The sequence below is a fragment of the Cygnus atratus genome, chromosome 1 (assembly GCF_013377495.2).
Source record: "Cygnus atratus isolate AKBS03 ecotype Queensland, Australia chromosome 1, CAtr_DNAZoo_HiC_assembly, whole genome shotgun sequence".
NCBI lineage: Eukaryota > Metazoa > Chordata > Aves > Anseriformes > Anatidae > Cygnus > Cygnus atratus.
The window spans coordinates 95,374,042-95,396,235 of NC_066362.1; the positions used below are offsets into that span (position 1 = coordinate 95,374,042).

At 41.2% G+C, this 22,194-nt stretch overlaps 1 protein-coding gene across 21 annotated transcripts in view; it reads right to left on the minus strand.

Annotated features, from left to right (window-relative positions):
- Positions 1–22,194, minus strand: part of ZBTB20 (zinc finger and BTB domain containing 20) — a 453,552-nt gene that overhangs the window by 170,375 nt on the left and 260,983 nt on the right. The window contains exon 7 of one of the 21 annotated variants that reach the window (XM_035541090.2): positions 14,142–14,256. The exons of 18 other annotated variants lie outside the window; for them this stretch is intronic. The gene's annotated coding sequence lies outside the window, so the exon portion shown is untranslated. Of the gene's footprint in view, positions 1–13,822; positions 13,925–14,141; positions 14,257–18,139; positions 18,300–22,194 lie in introns of those variants that run through there. 2 more of the 21 variants (XM_050708240.1, XM_050708269.1) reach the window with 2 other exon arrangements.

Consider the following 22,194-nt stretch of genomic DNA (forward strand, 5'->3'; position numbering starts at 1 on the left):
AAAAGGAACAGAAGGTCTGGATTCTGAACCTGCTCTAACAGCTTTGATTTGAATACAACCCAAGTCTTGAAATGGCTTGTTTTCCACTTCTGGTTTGGAGCTGGTTGAAATATTGCCACAGTAGCACTTCCTGTAAAATTTTTGTCCAAGATTCTCATTATTTGGAACTAAACTCTAAAGGTTTTGGCACCATGAAATCCAAACAAAACTCCATTCCTGACTCAACTGGCCCAAGAGTCAACCCAAGCTTAATCTGGTTCTGGGTCCAAATCCAGCTTCAGCCCATTTCCATTGTTATATAGATTATGCCATAATACCACCTCCAGCTTCAGGATTTATAATGCCTCCTCACAGGATGCATATTTGTGTGTAAATACATAAATCACATCAGATAAACAAAGAAGACATGCCAGAAAACAGGAGGGGAGGGAAGAGGAGAGATACCTACCAAGCAGTTTGTCTCTAAAGTGTTGCCAGTTGTGAAAGGACTTGACGTGCTAATATCCGCTCATTCAGACTCTTACAGACATGCTAAGAGCGTGACGGTTGGCAGGCAGTGCATTTAAGTGCTGTTACTGAGGCCCCCAAATATTGACAGAGTGCCAGACTCTGAGAAACTATTGATGTATGCAGCCGGCCGCTGCTCCAGACACCTCTCAGACAGAGTCTTTAAATGTCACAGATTAATGAATTTTCATGAAATGGAGAATGAGAGAAAGAATTAAAAAAAATAAATATATCCCACAGCACCAACATGAAAGCATCTTTTATCCCTACACAAAATTCTGCCCTCAAGCCTCAAGATTCCTAATAGATTGTAACAGATCCTAAGACAGCAGTAGATGCAGGGTCAAGGACGGTAGACCCTCGAGATCATGCAGAGCACCCTCAAAAAAAGCCAAAATGAGAGATGATCATTCCCAGGGGTAAAAAGAAAAAAAGAGAGGGGCAGATCTTATTTTCATTTTAACCAAACCCATGGGTTACACAGTTTAAGGGGTAGAATTGGTTAAATAGTTCTTATTTGAGGTACAAATGGGGCCAAACTGCAAAGTTCAGATGTTGCCTTTGAAGGACTCTGCAGAGTCATTCAGATAGATAGCTGCACTTGGACCCTCTCTTAGTACTTGATACTGTGTTTGATCTTATCCAAGAAATAGGCAGTTACGACAGAACATCTTTATGTCATCAGATAAACTAAGTATGCTGATTATTTATCTTTTTTCATTTATATCAGTGAACTCAAATATGTATGAAAACTTCAAATATCATTAAAATGTAATAATGCAAAATGTGGTTGGAGCGTAAATGACAAATCTATGCATAAGACAGCACTTAAAGAGGAAGGAAGTGAAGGGATCTTGTACATGATGTATGCAAAGGTAAAAATGGGCTGTTTATAGCCAACCATTAAAAATGCAGCTTCAGCAAGCCCCTCTGCACACAGCCACTGGGAAACAGGGCTCCACATGCCACTTGCTCGGTTGTTTCCAGGGGCACGGGCTTTGATTCCCACAAGGCCCAGCTGCCCCCTATGAAGGTCAGCATGATCTGGTGTGGGAGTACTGGGTTGAGGAGCAGGAACTGTACCCAACACGGCATTTGTGTGCGGGGCTGGCTAGGTGAAGCAGGCTGCACGCATGCAGCAAAGCATCCCTCAGCATCAGCAGCACGGTGAGACCCTGTGGTTTTCCACTTACATTTTTGCTGCAGAAAAGTCAACATTCTTCACTGAAAAAATTTCTCCTAAGTATCCTCTCTATCTGGCCACACAAGGCTTTGCTGACCACAGCAGCTATAAAATCTCACTGTATGTAAGAACAGGGACTAGCACAAGCAGTGTTCAAGAGGAGCTTGTTTTCACATCATCTTGTCAGGCAGGTTATTTGGGACTACCTTTGCCAAAGCAAAAATAAAAATAACAAAAAATAAACAAATTAAAAGATGGAGCTAATTTTTTGACTGTTAGGGCAACTGGAAACAAGTATAAGGACTCCCAATTTAAGCTCCAGCTTCTTACGATGAAAAATGCTTTGGGTTTTGAAAGCCAACATGCTCCTTCAGGTTGGCACTTGTGGTAATCAACTGTAACATGGACTACAACAACCAGCCACTTGCGTCACCCGTTCTTGCCACCACCTAAAGCAGGCCTTCCCTATCACCACACATCCCACGACTGCCAGCAGGCTCTCCAGCACTGTTATCCCGTACCCGTAGCTCTACAAACGATGTGGAGGAAGGAGCAAGCAGCCATCCGTTGCAGATCAGCCAGGGGGAAGGCAGAGCACACACGCATGTAAGAGTAGATGACACAAATGACTGATTAAGTATATGAGAAGGCAAAATGTCAAAGCCTCTCTATTCTGAGAACAATCTCTATACAAACGAAGAAAAAAATCAATATAGATTTTCACACAGGGAAGTATTTTACACATCATTGAAAGCCTACTTTTAAACAGTACTTTTTCTGGGGGTTTTTTAAAGAGCCTAACATTACTGCCCCTTCTGGCCTTCCCTGTCTCCTCACACACTCCTTTTCCATTCTCCTCTCTCCCTCTCTCTCTTTATTAAAAAGTAACCAAGGAACTACTATTAAACACTAACCCAGTGGTTCTCTCAGTCCAGTAGATCCTCCTCAACAAAGGCCAGCACTGGTTGTACTGAAGAAGATGCAAAAACCCCTCAGCATTTCCCCTCTACAGAAGGGCCCTAGCTACGAAGCTGCCTCTCACAAGGGCCAATGACGCAGGCTCTCTGCAATACTGACATGGCAACGCCCTTTTGGGTACAACGATAACTCCAGAGGCATCTGACTGGATGTGCTTGCCTCGTGCTGGAGGATCCCAGCACACTGTCTGTCCTACTTGCCCCTAGACATACTTTCCACAGTGCTGGGAGGTGACTTAGGGGACGGTGCATGGCCAAACCCTTCCCAGGTGAGACCAGGGGAGAACTTCCCACCCTGGTACTGTGCTCCCTCCACAGCACACCTCCGCCTTCATGCTCCAGCCCAACACCACCTCTCACCACCAGCCAGGAGGGGTACTCTGGCTTCTTGGGGACTTCACATGGCTGCCAGTCACAAACTTGACTGGGAGATCTGTCTCTTTCTGGAGGAATGGGAAAAGGATGCTAACACTTTTAAAACACAACAAAATTCCAAGTGAGCATGTTGGAAAGGGAGCAAGCGGGACAAATTTCTAACTTACTGCAGGGACGGACACATTTTCAAGGAGGCTTTGGCATTTTAATTAAATGAAGGGACTGTGTTAGATGCAACAAAGTCTTGTTACTTCCCTGAAGATATGCAAGACGCTTCTCTCCCTGTCTTCCTTTACAAATACTAGTACAACAACAACAAAAAAAACAGGCACAAGTCTTGTCTCTGTTTTCTCTATATGCTATGCATGTTACAACAGCCATATTAGTTCCATAAATTCTGTGCTATCTCTAAGACCGGGATAATAAAGGTGAGCAAAAATTTGGAAGAACTGGAAGTACTAATAGTTACACAAAATAAAATAAGTAATAAATGCACACAAAATATCAATTGCAAGGGAAGTAATAGGATAAAAGGTGTTACGGAATCAAAGTTATTAGGTATGAAAAGGTCCTTGGAAGTTCTTGAGTTCAAATTCCTTCATCTAGTCTAGGGTAGTATCAAAGGCCATCTCCTTGATCTCATCTCGTCTCTTTGACTGTCTCCTTATGCTTTTGATCAATTAATTAATTCTTTGTAATAATTTCCGATTACTATTGTCTAACTTCCATCCTTCTTTCCTCTCCTCTATGTGTGTGCACACATCATAGACCACAACTAGCTTGCACGCATCCCTGCTTCTTAAAAGTCCCACCTCTTCTGCTGACTTACTGCTCTCCTAATCAAAAGGGCAGTAGGAAGCAGTCGGGATTCATTCTCCTACCTTTCTCCTTCTCTCTCCCTCTCTTTTTTCAAATGGCATAAATGTCAACTTTCTGAAAGGATGTTTGGCATAGCTGAGTTCAGTCATGTAATGTACAAAGTCGGCATGATCAAAAGGTTGCAGGGCTGCCCACTGCTAAAGAAGAAGAAAAAAAAGGAAACTGGGATCTCTTCTGAAGTGTGAAAGAATGCGTGAGCCAACTGTTGCCACTGGAAACACCATGTCTATTAGCAGTGGCAGTGGGTCTGAAACAAGAAAGTGTAGGTCCAGATTCCAATTTTTCCTAAAATCAGAGCTGTTTTAATCTGATTTTCCTCCCTTAGAGAAACAGGGATATACAGAGCTATGGAACTGAATACTTTTATTCTCTGCATTGTTATACAAAAAAAAAAAAAAAAAAAAAAAAGAAAAAAAGACTACACCTATGTAAAAATACAGCAGTTGTTTTTATAGACAAAGTTGCTGAAACTAATCAGACAGAACACGGATTCACACATCAAAAATACACAGTCTCTCTGGTGGTTTTATACTGCTATCTCTCACCACAGTATGTTCATTCTCATTCTATCCACCATTGAAAAAGAGCAGAAATTATTCCTCCTTTCCACATAACTAAGATCATTTTGATTTCATGTGGAAACTGGTTTGCAGTTGTAGGGTGCTTCAGGATTGCTAAACACATACTCCTCTACATTTCTGACGCAACGCTTCTGGTTTTATTCAGCCATCCTATTTGCTCCACTTTGCTGAGTCCCTGTGAAAATTTTTACATCTTCTTACCAAATGTCAATATTAGAGAACACTCCAGCTATGCCATGGACTCCTGCAAAATGTCTGAACTCGGTGGCCTGAAAATCGGTGGTCCAAATACTCAGCATTAATAATCTCTCCATGAGCCATGACTGAGTTTACTTGCCAGAAGATAACCAAAAAATGGAGACAGAAAAGCTCATCGTCAATATCCATTTAATAGAAAAATCTTAATTATAGATAGCTTTCAGTCCCAGAACAGTAGACAGGAACTTGAGATTAATTCCCCCTATGACAAAGTATGTGAACAATAACCAGAATTTGTAATCAATACCCAGAGGAGAGAACATCCAAATTGTAACAGGGATTTGGGATTCATTCCCAGAGGACGTAATATATGATTCGGAGCAGGTAGACTGGGATTAATTTTTGATTATGAAATATTTGAACAGCAATTTTCAACTTTTAATGAAGAGAGGATGTGGACACCACAATTAATATAATTTCTAAGTCTCTCCATCATATTTCAAGACACAAATGACAGATCACAAACAGCTGTTCGGGTTGTACACAAGTTAATGTGGGAGTGCCACCTAAAGGAAAGTGCAGTGGGATGGGACTCTGGAGAGAGGCATGCAAAGATAAGAGTTGCAGTTCATTTCTAATAAAACTTGCTTATTGAAAATTCTGCATTAGAATGAATTACTCTGTGTTTGCTGACTTTACATGGATAACCTTAAGTCAGAAAACATCGGCACAAAATCATGGCTTTTTTTCTGCACTAGGAAAAATTTAAAGGTGTGCAAAGGAGAAGGAATTCTTGCTCTGAAAGAAAATTTCAAAACGGAAGTATGCAAGCCAAAATATACAGAATCTCAGCATGTCCTGGAGGGGAATACAATCAAAGTTTGTAAAGTTACTTAGAATATAATAAAATAGCTAATTATTTACCTAGAATAAAGATAACAAGTGAGCTGTGAATCTTATCCTTTTCTGTTAGCTTCTCCAAAATAATTTTCTTTATGGTTTCCTCACAGACCAATGAGTAATTTTAATGATAATGAGCTACATCTGTAGCCATGTAAGATAAAGCAAATGTAATCTGCCTGCATATTTTGCCATTTATGAGTTAATGTAACAAATTGATGCTTCAGGATGGCAAGCTGATCATTGCAGGGGGCAGAAAGAAGCTGGCCTCCATGTCCAGTATTGCTCAATTGGGTAGATTCAGTATCCAGAGGAAAAAGGCCTTCCCCAGAAGCAACCTTCAGATGCAGGACTAATGATAAGATGAAACAAAAGCCTTTTTTATGCTCAGCAAATACTCCTAATTTATCTTTCCTATCTTTTAAAATATTTTAAAAGCTGCTGGGATTTCTGGAATTGGTGATTAACTCTTTCTTTTTACTCCTGTTGCATAAAACTTTTGGAACTTTCACTAGAAACAGCCAATCCAGATGGTATTCCTTGGGGGGCTACCCCTCTCCCCTAAACCCTCAGATTCACATCTGCCCATGGATCATTTCCTAACCCTCCAAAATTATATACAAGTATGCTGTCTCTGCCAGACCCTATTAATCATAAACTTCTTCTCATTTCATTTCAGTATTAAACTCATCTTGTTCAAATCTCTAATTTTCCACAGTGACAGAGGAGTTCTCTATACATCATTCAGCTCTATTTCCTAGGTACGTTCAGAATTACAAAATTCATTCAAGCCCATCTGATCTCTTCTCACTAAACCACCTGTCTTCCACTGACTGACAGAGAAGAATTAGCCTTCCTCCTGTCAAGTATACATCTTTCCTCACAAAAGTATGCAAAAACACATCCAAATACAGCCAGTGACTCAGCGTGCCCTTGTACTTGTGTCTTTGCTCTACAGAGCAGTCAATTTTATGGAGCAGCAAGTCTCACTGATATAATATCAAACAGACTACTAATATTTCTAGAGTAAAAACAGCTGTAGCATTCCCTACACCACAGGGTATCACATGCTGAAAGCACCAATGTGGATGAAGTGGCACTGTTTGCACTGTTCATTCTTGGGGAAGCAGGAAGTCTCACAATGAAGTCATGCTCCGGAGTGACACTGCTGAGCCTAATACATCAGAGGTCATTTTAAGTCGTTAAAAACTAAAAATTGCCAACCACGATTATTCTCAGTGATCCTATCTAATATTAAACCCAGACGCAGATTTCAGGGTTGGGAAGAACGAGTATGTCAGATAGTCTCGCTTCTTTCCTTGCTGTAACAGTGCCATCCATCTCGTTTCTAACCCGTTGCCACAGCGTCTCTCTGGTTTTACAAAGAAACTGCAGCACTGTGCCAGCAAAACAAACGATGGTACTGCTGTGGTGGACAAACAGAGATGGGACCAAAAGAGCACTGAAGCCACTCTTTGAGCTTTTTGATGAGCCAGGGATTCAGCAGAAACAATGATGCCACCCCCAGAAGCTACGTGACACAAGAAGTTTGGTGCCAGGCAGAGTCTTTTTTCTCACACGAGGTCTAAGAGACTCAGGCTCCAAGGAAGTAAGGTTCCTCACCATGACATGAGACCTGCAGAGCCCTCCACTGCCACATTCACACCCAGGCTACACCAACTCTTCTGACAAGTTAACCAACGCATCTAGGGCAGGGGACTTGGAGTCAGTGAGACTACATCAGGGCATGGTGTTAGGTTAGTCACCTCACCAACCTCTGCCTCAGTATCTCCAAGCCTGAATTAGTTTTTGGCACCTACCAGTTCGTAGGGTTGATATCTTCCTAAACATTAGACAGATTGATATTTCATTTTAGAGAACACTCTCTATTCTATTATACTTTTGCTGATTTGAAAGCAAACAGACTCTGTAGCAGTATTTCTTGACTAAAAACCTGTAGAAGAAATTAAGTTGCAGTCTTTTGCAACCAGAATCTGGAAGGGTGTCCCATTGTAATATTTTCAAAGAGAAGTTGTGCTTGCAGTATGTATGTGCATATGGTGTTTATGAATTGTTTTTTAACTTTAGATATTTTATTCATTTTTCCACATGCTACAAGTAGAACACACATCTTTGTTGGACAGACACCAATACAGTAACACAGCTTTAGATTTCAGACACTCAGGATTCAGTGGGACAAAAGGCTACCCTATCTTCATGCCAGGACATCACGTCCTGAAATTAGGACACATGCCATCAGGCAGTCAATATCTCACTAAAGATATGCTGCCCTCAATACATTCAGTTATACTGAACGAAGGAAACTGTAACCACTTCCAGTTATTCCATACAGAGATAAAGACCATGAGAACTCTAAGTCTTGGCATCCAGCATCCTATTTTGATTACACTGTATTGTGGGATCTGCTGTTATCCACAGTTTGTGGACTTCCATTTTTTTTTCCCACTTGCAGTAGGTACAGCCAGCATAAAAACATCAGTCATAACAAGGTTCAGAAGTCAATAAAGTGGAGAGAGGAAGGTGGGTAAGGAATGGCACAAAAAAGACCTGGCTAGTTCTTTTTGAAACAGAGTCAGAAAAAGCATAGACCCTATTGATATCTGCATCCATGGTCCCTGTAGTCAGCAACACAGGGTTCAAAATTCACTTCTCCCATTTACACTGTGGGCATGCACGTAAGCTGCTCTCGCAGACTCCTAAAGAATATTTAAAGCATGTTCTCTAGGATAACAGTCTAGCCAATCTAAGAAGTGCATTTTATTGCTCAAACTCAGATGAAATGCAAGCGTGAACAGCCTCCCTTCACACCAGAAAAGTCTGTCCTACTACTGCCATGCCTAATAACTATGTAAACCTTGTTTATTTACTTTCAACACTGCTGTCGTTGTAAGCCATACCACTGTCATAGGATTCACAGGATGGTGGCATTTAAGAGGGAGAGGCAGTGGTTTAATCGATTTTCCAGAAAAAAAAAAAGCTCCAAAACCAAAATAAAGCATTCTTGATGAAGAATGGAAACACTGATGTTATAACCAAGTACTTTTTTATAATTTAACATGCTGAACAATTATTCTGGTAAGTGCAATGTAAGACTGGACAGACTGGTTCAGAGAAAATAAATACTCGTTCTGTTCCCAGTAGCAATTTAACACCTCTCTTGCACCCCAAGGTCTCAGACACACTGAGTACAAAAAATACTTTTTTCCCACCATCTGAAAAAAAAAAAAAGAAAGAGGAAAAAAAGGGAACCAAAGATGAAAATTTACATGGACTTGATATGCTTCAGCTTTTAGATACACAAATTAAAATGCCTAAGTTGGTATATAAGGCACATGATCCTAACGATCCTTGTCCAGAGCCTTACTGAAAGTCCCTTCCTGTGCCTGGCTTAAATGTGAGGTTTCTTGACAAGCTATAATGAATGGTTAACCTCGCTTTCCTGATAAAAAGCAAACGCTTTCTGACTTCACTCTTTTCTTGAAACAAACCCAAGCGGGTGAAATACATGAACTTCTGTCCACGTGGCTGTTGCTCTGTGCATGAGAAAACAAAAAGGAAATTCTCACTCAGGTGTATTGGGCACTGCTGCTGGCAGGTTTGGATCTGCTCCCCAAATGCACAGATTCAGGGCAGCACTGATTCCTCTCCCCACCACCGCCATCTCTCCAGTGGCACACCAGCCCCGGGGCTGTGCACAGGGATTTGAGGGAGGCACGGTATAAATAGGAGATGTGCCGTAGCCCTGCGGATCACAGGTGGCACAGCACATTTATCTTTGCGTGTGCCAGGCTGGATACCTACAACGTACAAGTGGTAAAGGTCAGAAGTGTCAACTACGATGGCAACAAACAGCCTCACCAGCCAGCACAGGTGCATTCACCTCTTGCTGCTCACGGCATGTGGGTGCCTCTGGAGCTGGCAGAGGCACAGCTCTGGAGCACCGGGCATCACGTCCCACCACTGAGTGCCACCGCCTCGGCCTGGGACACTCGCTCCTTCCCTGGCTGCTCCAGAGGACGCTGTCTGGGCTGCGTCCTGCAGCACAGGGGGTAGATAACACCCGTATTTTGGAACCGCTCTCTTCAGGGGCCATGGAAGATGTATTATTTATAGGCACATGGATGAAAACATTAAGTACGTACATAGGGGCCCGCATGCCCGCCGGGGAGGGGCAATTACTGCCAGGCAGTAATTTCAGTCTGAAGTTCCTATGACTTAAATAGCCACTTGAGCTCTGCTCTCGCAGTTTACGATGTCAATAGACCCCCTAAATGAAATTACAGCCTTCTGATACGCAGCAGGGTAGCTTTTCTTCACCGTGTAATATACGCGGCCGGGAGAAATTGCACTATATATGGAGTTTCACTAAAGCAGAGTTTATCATAAGAATGTTCCCACTAAAATATGATTAGGCTTCTTGTTTGCCGGATAACACATCTAATGAATCAGGGTGTGCATGATAGCCGTGTTTTGTGAACTCAGACACATACCCTGAGGTGAACTGGGCACTCCACCGCCTCAAAGCACTAGCTATTTCATTCCCACCGTAATTTGCACCTGCTTTGTTTTGCCAGCAGCACAAACCCATGCTAGCTCTGGAACTTGCGTCTATTCTAGGAACTTGAAACATGAACAGAGGGAAAAACAAACAATGCAGCACCAGGGGGATCTACGCACTGGATTTAAAGGGTTTTAAAGCATGTCTGAGCATCGCTAAATGGGAAGAAGTTTTCCCTTCCCTCGAAGCCCCATAAGGTCGGAAAATAATATTTCCACATTACAGATGGGCAAGTAAGATATAGATAGAGGTAAAGGCTACAGAGTGACAGAGCTGAGATTCACATCTGCCAGATACTATTCCATTTCCCTCTGCTCTTATTATACTGTTCATCCACACCCCTTTTCTCTGCCCAGGTCAGTAAGAAAAGCCTTCATTTTACAACTCATACACCTTGTTATTCCTTTAGCCTTCAGCTATGATAATGAGTTAACTGTTCTAATGCTCCATGTAACAACACAGCTTTGGAGCTGATCATCAGTGGTCAGTGGCCACTTCACCTAGGTAACTTGCAAGTCATAGAATGGTTTGAGTTGGAAGAGACTTTAAAGACCATCTAGCTCCATCCCCCCAAATCACTTTTACTTTCATAACTTTCCCTCTTATTTGACTTCAAATCAAGTTTCACTTTCTTTTCCGATTTACATATAGTGAAAATAGTGCTGTTTCAATTTTGTGGCCCTAGGAAATAAGCCATTGTTTGACTTCTGGAAAAAAAAAAAAAAAAAAGAAGAAAAAAATCAATAACATTTGGAATACCTTAAAAGGGGCAAGATACTCGAAATGAAGCAGTTGCGTTCACTATAAAACCTGATTATCAGTATGGCTTAAGTTCTTGTTCCAGTACCTACAAAACTGTGCATCTTTATCATCACAACCTTTTCTGTGCTATGTTCTTGCCTGATGCAGTCAACAGAACAAACACATCACATCAAACACAAGCAGTGTGCTGGTTTGAACGCAAATGAAAGACTATCATTTGCTCTTTGATTGTGTCAGGCAGGAGATGATACCTTCCCCACCTTACCTATGGGTAACAAGGGGAGGTTTAACTCAGCAGGACTTGTACGACACTTTGAGATTAGCAGTTGGAAGGGTAACTAAAATGGCTGCCAGTAGAGGCAAACAGGGCATTTGTAAAAGAATATTCATTTTGATTTTTTAAAGCAACTATGGCAAACTATTACATGGTAAACAAAGAAGTTACTACTAACGAGACAGTTTACCATCTTACTGTCCCAAAGCGTTAAAACAGACAGTTAAAATACGTTTTGAAATTGCAGATTTTCACCCTAATGATTTTAGGACCATAGACAAACCATTATAACCTTGGACTAGAGTCAATAAGCAGCTTATACCATAATAAGAAAGACTCCTGATTTTCTCCACATTGTTATACATAAATACCAGTGAAGACAAGTTCCTTTGCCTCTGCAGAGACTTGCAGAATACATTAATTAAATAATTTAAACACCAAGAGGTTTAGAACAACACAGAGACTCTTAAAAAAGAAATAAAACATTGTTTTGCCTTCTTGGTGGAAGTCGCCAGAGTGACAGCCCTTGACTACTGTATATCCAGAGAACAAGTGTTACATAGGCAGAAGTTTGAAGTTTCAGACATTTAGCGCTGTGCTTTGAGAACTTTCCATTTCAGAAGTACTTATGTCTTTCAGACTTACACTGCCTGGAGGGAGAAAGTAAATCAGAGATAAGCTTCAAAGATCAGACCCAAAAGTGTGTGTGGGCGTTCAGTATAGCCCATTTAGAGAAAAGAAAAAATCCATTATATTTCTGCCTGTGATGTGAACTGCCTGAAAGTTTGGGATGTTCTGATCTGTCAGCTTCTTTGAGTACACTGTAAAAAGGTGATGCAAATGCCAACTTTGGATCTTAACATCCATTTAGTCAAAAGCAGGGACCATTTGGATTAGGGCTTCGATGGGTGTAAAGATTATTCTGTGTGCGCATACAACTCTTTATTGAGGGAACTGGCCAGCCTAATTGTGGGTTTTGTTAAGAAGTAGCTATTTAGTTTAGGTTCAGGGAGAGGTTCCACAGTTGCAGTGCACCAAGAGAAAGAGCTAACCCTCGCTGCTCAGTGCTGAAGGAAATCTACAGTCAACTTATGGGTCTGTAGATGAAAAAAAAAAAAGGAGTTCACAGTTCTCTATGGTTCTAATGTAAACCCAGAGGAAACTCAGAGGTTTTGTCTGTGCTCCATCTACAGTTTTTGGGCTTAGTTAAATGTTAGGCTGAAACTGAAAACACTGAGAAGGACTGAGAACTCCACATGGATCATGACCAAAGAAAATATTTGCAAAAATTGCCAAGCAGTAAAACCACCAAGTCTTGCATGGCTTTACTTACTGGTTATAAGAAATAGCAAGTACTTTAACGTGGCTTGGGTTTCATCTGACACTGAGGTCGATTCTGAAGTCAATGGCAAAACCTCCGATAACTCCAGTGAAAGACTGGTCAAAGCCAGGTTTTGTATGCTGTCCTTAACAACTTGCACTGGCCATGAAGCCAGGGAAAAGCTGACTTGACTTCCTCTGTGTGTCACAGGTGAACAGCAGTGTTTGGAGAGGGGGTATCTCCAGGGGGGTCAGATATGTGTGTTTGCTGATACACCTAGTGAATGAATCCAAGTCAAAAGCAAGGCTACGTGGAGAAGAACACCTTCTAATTAATACCACATGTGAGATACATTGGTGCCATTAAACATTTTGTTCTTTTGCCAGGGACAACATGTTTCAAAGAACAGGATAACACCTCAAAATACAAATATTTTGACTGCTACTCTGTGTTTCTTATATGCCTACTTTGTTAACAGTAGAAAGGATTAGTCAAGAAATGATTCATTTCTTCAACTCAGATAACATGGGAGATGATAAAAGATGAATGGAACAACCCACGCGCTGCCCTGGCCTTCTTTATCACTGCAGCAATGAAAGATTTACAGAAGTGATACATTTAGTTGGGCAGGAGAGGACAAAAGGAGACCCTGAGTAATCTGGGCCTGGAACCAGAGACGCACATCCCATTCCTTTTTCTTTCACTGGCTTTCCCATGTGGCCTTGACCAAATCACTTCACTTTCTGTGCCTCAGCTTCCCTATCCATCAGCTGGAAATAACTGCACAAGTGTCTCGATGTTGGTTGAGATACTTAATTCTTTAGTATCCAAAATTTTGTAGGTGAAGTTTTCCAAAAAACATTTTTTTTCCTGACTGCCAGTTCCCCATACAAAGGGAAAAGAAGGGAATTGAGAGAGTTAATAAAATAAAATAAAATAAAAGCAACCCTTCCCTCCCCCTCAAATGGACCAGAAGCCTATAAACCAACCAGTTCTTCCTATTCCCAGAGGTGGCTTCCGCAGAAGCATTTTCTTTTACTATGCATCCACTGTAGAGTTTCTTTTCTGCTTGGCTGGGCAATCAGGTATTCAGAGCATAATGTAAATGCTCAGAACACAGAGGCATGAAAACTTGCCAGACAGAAACTCCAAGTGCAGGATTAACGCTTTTTTCCCCCCTCTCCCATGCCCTCCCTTTCCCAGCTCGCCCGGCCCTCTCTCGTCGGCGTCGTCCCCCATGTGTCCCCCCCTGTTCCCCCCCGTCCCCCATCCCCAAGCCCCCGCACCTCGGGAGCCGCTGCCGACCCCGACCCCCGCTGGTGGCGGCAGGGACACCGGGCGCAGCCGCCCCCCGCCCGGAGCTCCCGTCCCTCGGCTGCTCCCAGCTCCGTATCCCTCTATGGTCGCTGCCGATCTTGTTTTTAACAGAGAGAAAAAAAAAAAAAAAGGCAAAAAAAAAAAAAAGGCAAAGCAAAAACCAACAAAACCCAACCAACAAAACAAAACACCACAACAACAACAAAAAACCCTTTATTTCCTGCTTTGCCTCAGCGGCACCGAGAATAGAAGCCTTGACACATCAAATTCTGGGAGCTCACCACTCACCAGGGCTGTGGTTCCTGGTCCAAGCGGTGACGAAGGAGAATCACCTCACAGTCTCTGGAGAGTGGCAAGGCTTGGCTGCTAAGCGCGCCCCGCGCTGATGGGCTTTTTGAGTTCACTGTGTTCCAGAGCGAGTGCCGAGGCAGAGAAATTAGGGAGGGGAGAGGTGGGAAGGAAAATCACTGGAGCCTCTTATGATCAAACTTCCACTAAGCAAGAGGAAATGTCTTATAAATAAACAACAGCAAGAGAAACAAAAAAATCCATCCCGTCCTGCCAGAGGAATGTACATTATTGTCTCTCGACGGAAAACTTTACACCGCACCAGAAGGCAAGAAAGCAGCCATGTCTCCCGAAGCTGCCCTCCCTTACTGGGGAGGAGGGAGGGAGGGAGGGCAACACAAACTTTAGGAATAAAAAAAAAAATATTGGTAAGTTCATGCGATTTCCCAGTAGACAAACAAAACTGTCCAAATTCAACAGATGTCACTGTTCCAAGGTTTCACGCAGTGCTACATTTCTTTAGAACTGCTCATCGCCTCGCCATTCGGACAGATTCGGGGAGGAAGTTCAAGGCAAGGGGAAGGAGGAGAAGGTCACGGTATACATGTGTGTGTGCACATATATGTGTCCTTGTCTATTTATATATATAATATCAACTCTTTATGCATTTTATGATGCATAACTATAAGAACATTATATATAAGCACTTTTTTTTTTTTTAATACATACATAAACCTCAAAAGGAGGTGAGGGAGAAGAGAAGTTCATGGGCTGGAGACCTTCTGCCTTCGCTCTCATCTCACAAGGCTGGAACTGATGCCTACATAAAGCTCACATCGGATTGCACTGCAGGTCACAAGTGACACGAATTTGGTGATTCCAGTACAGTCCCTAGCTTTGCAAAAACTATTGCGTGATTTGGCACAATGCACGGCAAATAGCAGTCTCTTTATGAGGAACCACAGATGGCAACAGAAAGCGTAATTCAAATAATTTATCAAGCATATTTGGAGACCTAGAATGGGGGGATGGCCTGAGTCTATGAGAAACCAGTATGCTACAAGTCATTATTAGGGAGCTTATTAAATCTGCCTGGCATGTACAGCATTAGAAGATCACAGATTGCTGATGAGAGCCGAGATGCTTGGCAATGCTGTGTTTTGGGTCATGACTAGAACAGCAGAGTACAGCAGGAGAGGAGTCACTTCAAAGGAGAAGGGGGACAAAAGACTAAAAGAACATGAGATGCTGAAAATGTCTTGGCAGTCCCAATTTTCACTTTGTTTCTAGGGGACTCCTCCATTTGAGACAGAGCTGCAACGCATAGTGTGCATAGTGCTCATCCATACCTCTCCCAGATCTCAATGTCCCAAATCTCAAATAAAAATCCCTAGTCTGTTGAATACCTGAGGACTACTGTAAGCATAAGACACAAATGAAAACTTGTTTTTTAACCTAATTAGCTTTACATCTGTGTGTTCTTGCTGGCAAAGCAATGCTGTCATTGATTTTTGTTAGCAACAATCAGTATATGAACGCAGGTGGATAAGGCAGAGATATGCTTAAGACGGAAGTACAGTTGAAAGAAAAACTTGAGAGTATTTAATGCAAAATTTATAATAAAACAGCTCTTTCAGGCTCACATCTTTTGGGCAAGCTATTGTTAAAGCATTTCTAGATCTACAATACCAAGGTGATCTTCATAAAACAAAAGAATTTTCAAGAGATTTCTTAAGACAGAAAAATCAAAGTGACATCACCCATACAACACCTGAGGAGCTGTGAGAACGAAGGAACTCAACTCGATTATACCAGACTGACTGGTAAATTGTAAATTTGACCATCTGGCTCTTACATGCTAAAATCAAACAATTAAAAACATGTAATCTGAGTCCAAACATTCCTTCTGCCCAACAGTATTCACAGTAAAATGACCGACCTAAACCCAAGGTCAGTTTAGCATCCTGATAGCTGCAGCTTGTTACCTGTGCTCGGATATTTCAGTAAAAATCCTCAAGAAGAAGCTTGGCAAGGGCTTTACTAGCCCACAGCACGTGTTCAGATCACAGGGATCCATGGACAGGCAAGTGTCCACTTCCCAACATCCCTGTGAAGCACTTCAAGGCAGCATCATAACTGACTCCATTCTCCAAAAAGGGAGAAGCCCCAGAAGCCAATGGCTTCTGCTCTGTTTGAGCAGCCACCAGCCGATCTAATCTCACAAGAACTGTTTTGCTCATGTATTGGGTCAGCTCATCGTTCACCTCTCGCTACCAATATGTTTACTAGCATTACCAGGAATATTTAAGATAATTAAGAAAATTTCAAGCGCTTTCAAGTGAAACCTTATTACTGAGAGGTGCCCAGAGAATGAGGTGCTCAGAGAGCAGCAGTGCACAGAGTATAATGGAGCAGAATTTGAAAAAATAATTCCTGACCATGCCCAGTAAAACCTTCCCCATTTCTAAGCAGGAACCACGATTAGCAGGCTGATCAACTGACCTTAGGTTCCCAATAACTTAAGCTGCCTTTAAGGGATTTACATAGATGAAAGTGAAGGCAGTATATGGCCCTCTGTGTTTAATAAGTCATTTGCTAAACAGTCTAGAGATCAATAGCAGACATTAAATTAAGCACTCTGGCATTCTGATTATTTAGTATCATTAAGCATTAGGGATGCCTGAACTATAAAAACAGGGAGCAGAGAACCAAATGAAATCTTCCATTGAAAAAAATAAGCCTATGAGGTTTCTAAAAAATTAGACTAAACAAAAAACAAACAAACAAAAAAACAAACCACACATGCAGCAAACAGATCACACAATTGTGATCAAAATCTCAGTAAATTCTAACTGTCTGCCTGTCAGCACAGACTATTTCCATTACAGACTTCAGGAGAGACTCTGAATTGTGCTGCTCTTGTTTCACTACCGTTAACAGTGGCCGCTGCCTCAGAACTGCAAAATAATAAGAGCCAGGAGGACAATCATTTTCCTCCGATATTTTATTTTGACATTTCCCATTTGTGCCCTTTTTCAAAGTTTTAATTTGGTAAAGGCACTTTTCAGCCTGTCTTTTAACAGGTCACTAATAAGTTGGGATGCAAGATCTCATATTTCATTTTTTTTCCTTTTTTTTTTTGCTGCTGCCATCACTAAATATTTCATTTACCGTGAGTACAGCAGACCACTCCAGAAGATTTTATTTATTTTTTCTTTCTGTAAGAGTGTTTACAGACCAGTTTTTGCAATTCATTATTTTGCATTTGGCTGGTTTGATCCTACCTGTTAAAGTAAAAGTATCAGACTGCCTACGGAAATATTTTCACTGTTTATATAGTTCGGCACAGTAACTGTACTGACATTCCTTCTTGGGATCTGACTTCAAATAATTTAAGTTTAATGTAATTTAAAAGCTTTAATTAGGTGACACCTAAAACACATGCTTTATCTAGGTAGTATTTTATAATATTCATAACAGTGTTACACACACAGATATAGATATATACATATGTGTACACACACACGTATATATAAAGAAAATAATCATGGTTTTATTTCTCCCTCCTGACTTGGCTGTTAGCTCTTGAACACTAAATGTGTTTGGATGCAGTTCTACACACACACACACACAGAGCTAACCAGAATCCTTTTAAGAACAACAGTACAACCTGTGGGTTTCTCTGCCTGCCTTATAAAGCCCTAGAGAGGACAAGCCTCCAAGGGCTCTCCCACACCTTTGCAAAGAAAGGGGGAAGAAACCCACCAGAGGCTTGGAGACACGACTTTTCTCCCCTCATTTCTCCATATAGCTAGAGACTGAGACTAGACCTCGGGAGCAGCTGCTGATAAACACACAGAGGTTAATTCTGCTTTTTGTTCCATTAACCCCTGCTCCACCTTTGTAATCCCCCTCGAGGAGAAAAGATAGCAAGATGACACGGGCGACACAGCCAGGCACATGCGACAGGCTGGGCAGCAATACAAGTGGAGTCATACCATGGCACGGCTATCTCTGGACTCCTGGGTTTCCAAGGATTTAGAGACGAGCCTCCTTCGCTCCTGTCAATCCTGTCCTCCAAAGTGAACACTTGAAGGATCTCTGCAAGGTAAGCTTCATGGCACTTCCCATCAGCTTCCCCCTCTGCTGTATGTTCCTCTGTGTAGGAGGAGATACACAAGCTTTGGCAGTGGATGCAAAGAGAGATAGAGCAGACGAGAGATAAACAGAGAAAGATGAGATAAACCTAGTGGAAAAGTCTTCTCCAGATGTAGCATCCCTATCTATAAATAGATAATCTACTAGTGTCCTCCAGATGCAAACACAGGGTTGAGATTTTTGTTGTTTTCTTGTTTAGTATAAAGCAATTAAAATGTAACAGCCTCTCTAAATATTCCTTTATTAAAAAAATAGGTCATGGACACAGAAGCAGTCAGTCATGGTTTGGAGTGGGCACGCAAACAATTTTCATTTGATTGTGCCCTTGTTTTTGTAACTAGCTTTTCTGCTGTGACCCGCTATACTTACCCTGTCTGCTGCGCTAACCAGCAACATGCCTTTTTAATCTGCCTTCCTGGGGTCTGCATTTGATTACAGCATTCATGTTCTATTTAGATTCTTTTGAATCATGCCCTGTGGTGCTAGCACGAAAGGTGTTATTTATAAAATGAAATTCTGTTGTATTGCAACTTGGATTCAAAGAGGACAAGTAATATTAAATACTTACTTTATTTAATAATATCTTGGATTTATTAACTCAATTTCATTACAAGATTAGAGATGGTAACCTGGAGGGGGTTATTAACTAATAAACAGACCTCAGGCAACTTTGCCCCATATAAAATAAAATAAATAAAAATACATATATATGCATTTAAATTACTTCCATTCTGAGGGCCCAGATACACACCTCTAGCTCAAAAGAACGGCTTTCTTGACAAATAGTGTTGCAGAGAGATATTGGCTGGAAATCACTAAGCTCACAGTGCCCTTGGTACAACTAGCTATCCTGAGTGAGCGACCCCATTTGGTTGGTTGCACCACGTGGGCTGAAGGCTACCACTCAGCTTTGACAGATCTGATACAGGCTGCAGTTATTTCAAACCACTGTGGGCAGCACATTAGAAACCGTGAAACTCTGCCAATCCATCTGACCCTCCCTGACTTATCCCGTACCGCAGGGCTCACATTTGTAAGATATTCTGCAGCTCTTACTCTCCCAGCACCAGTCCTGCACATTGCAGGATGTACTACAGGAGACTCGCCTCAAGCACGCAGAGAAAACCATAGGCAATGTGCTAGTTCTCTCAAAAACAAGCTTCTGAGCTACTGAAGAGCTTCTCTTTTCAGAAGGAGAGAGCACAGAAGTTCCTGACTTTGTATACAGTATGATGTGGCTCTATATTCTGATACACAGCTGTTCGTGGCAACTTACATTACATTTAGAACTAGCGCATTTTCTATTCAGTAAGATACAGCATGACTAGCAGCTGAATTTAACCACCTGGCAGCAAGCTGAAACACTTTTGCAAGCATCCCAGCCTACTGATTAAACCCAAGTTAGAAAACTCATAGGAGGCTCAAAGCTCCCTAGAGTACAAGAATATTAAGTTACAATTCTTTGTCCATTTCCTAAACAAAACTAATGAATGCTAATGCACTTAACTCCCTCCTCTCTAAAACACTCCAAGACAAGGCATAGCTTATGTGACTTCGAACCTGTCAGGTCCGTGCTAAAGCCTGAGTCTGATGTGGGAAAATAGAAGAGTGTCAATGTCACAGGTATGACGGGCTGGGAATTCCCACTTGGAGGTGCACGGCTGCTAAAAGCTTTCACCCCACATCTGTTGCAGTTATCTGTGAGTCACCTGCAGTCAGCTTCATTAGACCCAAGGTGTCACTCAAAGAAGACAAGCTATTGCTAGAACAAGAGAAATCAGATTTTTAAGTGTTTGATAGATTAAAAGGAAAGTGTCACGATATGTTAAATGGATATTCAAATACTCTAGGTCCCAGTTTTCAGCTACTTGCAGATCATATGCCTTCACATAAAGCTGGATGCTAGGCAGAGACCAAAAATAAAGGGCGAATGTCTTTTTTTCACTCGTGTGGTGTTGTTCACTGCAGTGACTCTGTGAAATATAAAATCCATAAATTCCAGATTATGAAAAAATATAAATATTTAATTAATTAAATCTGTCCAGAAATGGATTTGAATTCAGAGTGATCTCCGAAATTCAGGAGAGAACACCTACAGCATGGTCGTGTACACATATTCCCAAGAGAAACTGAGGTTAAGTAACAGAACAGTATAGAGAAGAGGTTAATTTGGGTCAAAAATGAAGGGAGATTGAGAAACAGATTTATGGTGAAACTTTCAAAGGCAGAAGCAATAATTGCACCCGCAAAAGGCATGTGCATCATTGCTACAAACAAAAACACATGCTTGGACTCTCTACAGGCAATCTGGCATCTGTTTCCCATTCCCTCCCTCCTCCTGACCCTAAGACCTCTTTCTCTGGAATTTTGTTCCATGAATATTCCATAATGCTCCACTCTGCTCCTATTTTCATGAAAAGTCAGTGAAAACACATTAGCTAATAAATGGAAGTTCACAGCATTACTGTCAATCAGTGGTTGGTTTCCATGAGAATGGAGAGATCTCAACAGAGAAAAATAGTGAGGTACAGGCACAAGTGATATTCAGTCTACATATGTTATGCGTACAGACCACTTTGAAACTACTGAACTAACTTGTTTGGCATTTGATTTATTACCAGGCTCTCTAGGGTATCTACAAAATAAGCCAAATTTAAACAACATTCATTTGGGTCATTTTGAAATGAGGCAGAAACAAAATATATTATTGGGTATGTTAGAAATACTGTAATTCATTCTCATTTCCTTTCCTTATTTCTATATGATCAAAACCACCATTAAAAAAGAGAAAAACTGAAGGCTTTTTTTTTTTTTTTTTTTTAAAATTTCATATCCCCAGGTCTCAAACAAAGTATAACAATTTCAATCCTGAAATAATTAGTGAGAGAAAATTGTAACTGATAAGGTGGATTATAAAAGGAAACAATCTCCATATTGTTGATAAGGGTATGCCACTATTCTTGAAATTAATGCAGTCTGTTTACAATGAACAGGCTAGGAGAGTATACCCCATGATGCAAGGAGTAAACTCCATGATGTAGATTGTTACAAAGTCTACTGATTTCCAAAAGCACCTTTACCTTCTATTATTTTTACCCAGTCAAAGTTTCTTGCATCTTCTCTATAACTAAGCAAAGTAAACTGTGCAGGAATTAAAAAATAAAAAACCCTCATAGTTATTCCTTTTTTATTTATTTATTTTTTTTAAGGAATACCAAAACCAGAAATGCTGCAGAAGGTAGTTTTGTAAACTTTATATTAAAAAGGACTCCGTTTTAAAATATACCCAAGTTTGAGACTATTCAGATAAAAGCGGGTTTTATTTCTGATTAAACTCATGGAGAATGAGCTTATGGCTGGGGGTAGAGAAATAGGGGCAAAAGAAAAAAAGCACCACCAAACCAAAAACTAGCTGACAGGTACAGTAAAAAATAAAAAAAAAAACAAACAACTAATTCCATACAACTGCTTCAGTGTGACCAATCTCAAGAAGAACAAACAAGTGCTGCAGGGCAGATTGTCTGAACAGTGGATGGAAAAACAGGATGAGAACTCAGGGAGAGGGCATCACTGGATTAAGCCTGCATGAACTGACGTCACTTGGTCTCTCACAGACCCACCAAGTTATAACAAGCATATATGAAATGTCATTTATGTGCCTTCTCCCAAATCCCCACTTTTTTTTTCCTGCTCTTTTCATGCAAGAATCTCTCTGAATATATCTACCTAATGAAAAAAATTCTCTTCTTTTCCTCAATGAAAGTCTAAAACGTTTCTGGGACAGACCGATTTCTAAGGTAAATGAGAATCACACTCTAGCCACGTAGCAGGATAATTTTATCCCCCTCGGGATGCTCTCCTTTTGCCTGTGTAAGGTCAGCCTTTGAAGCCCACT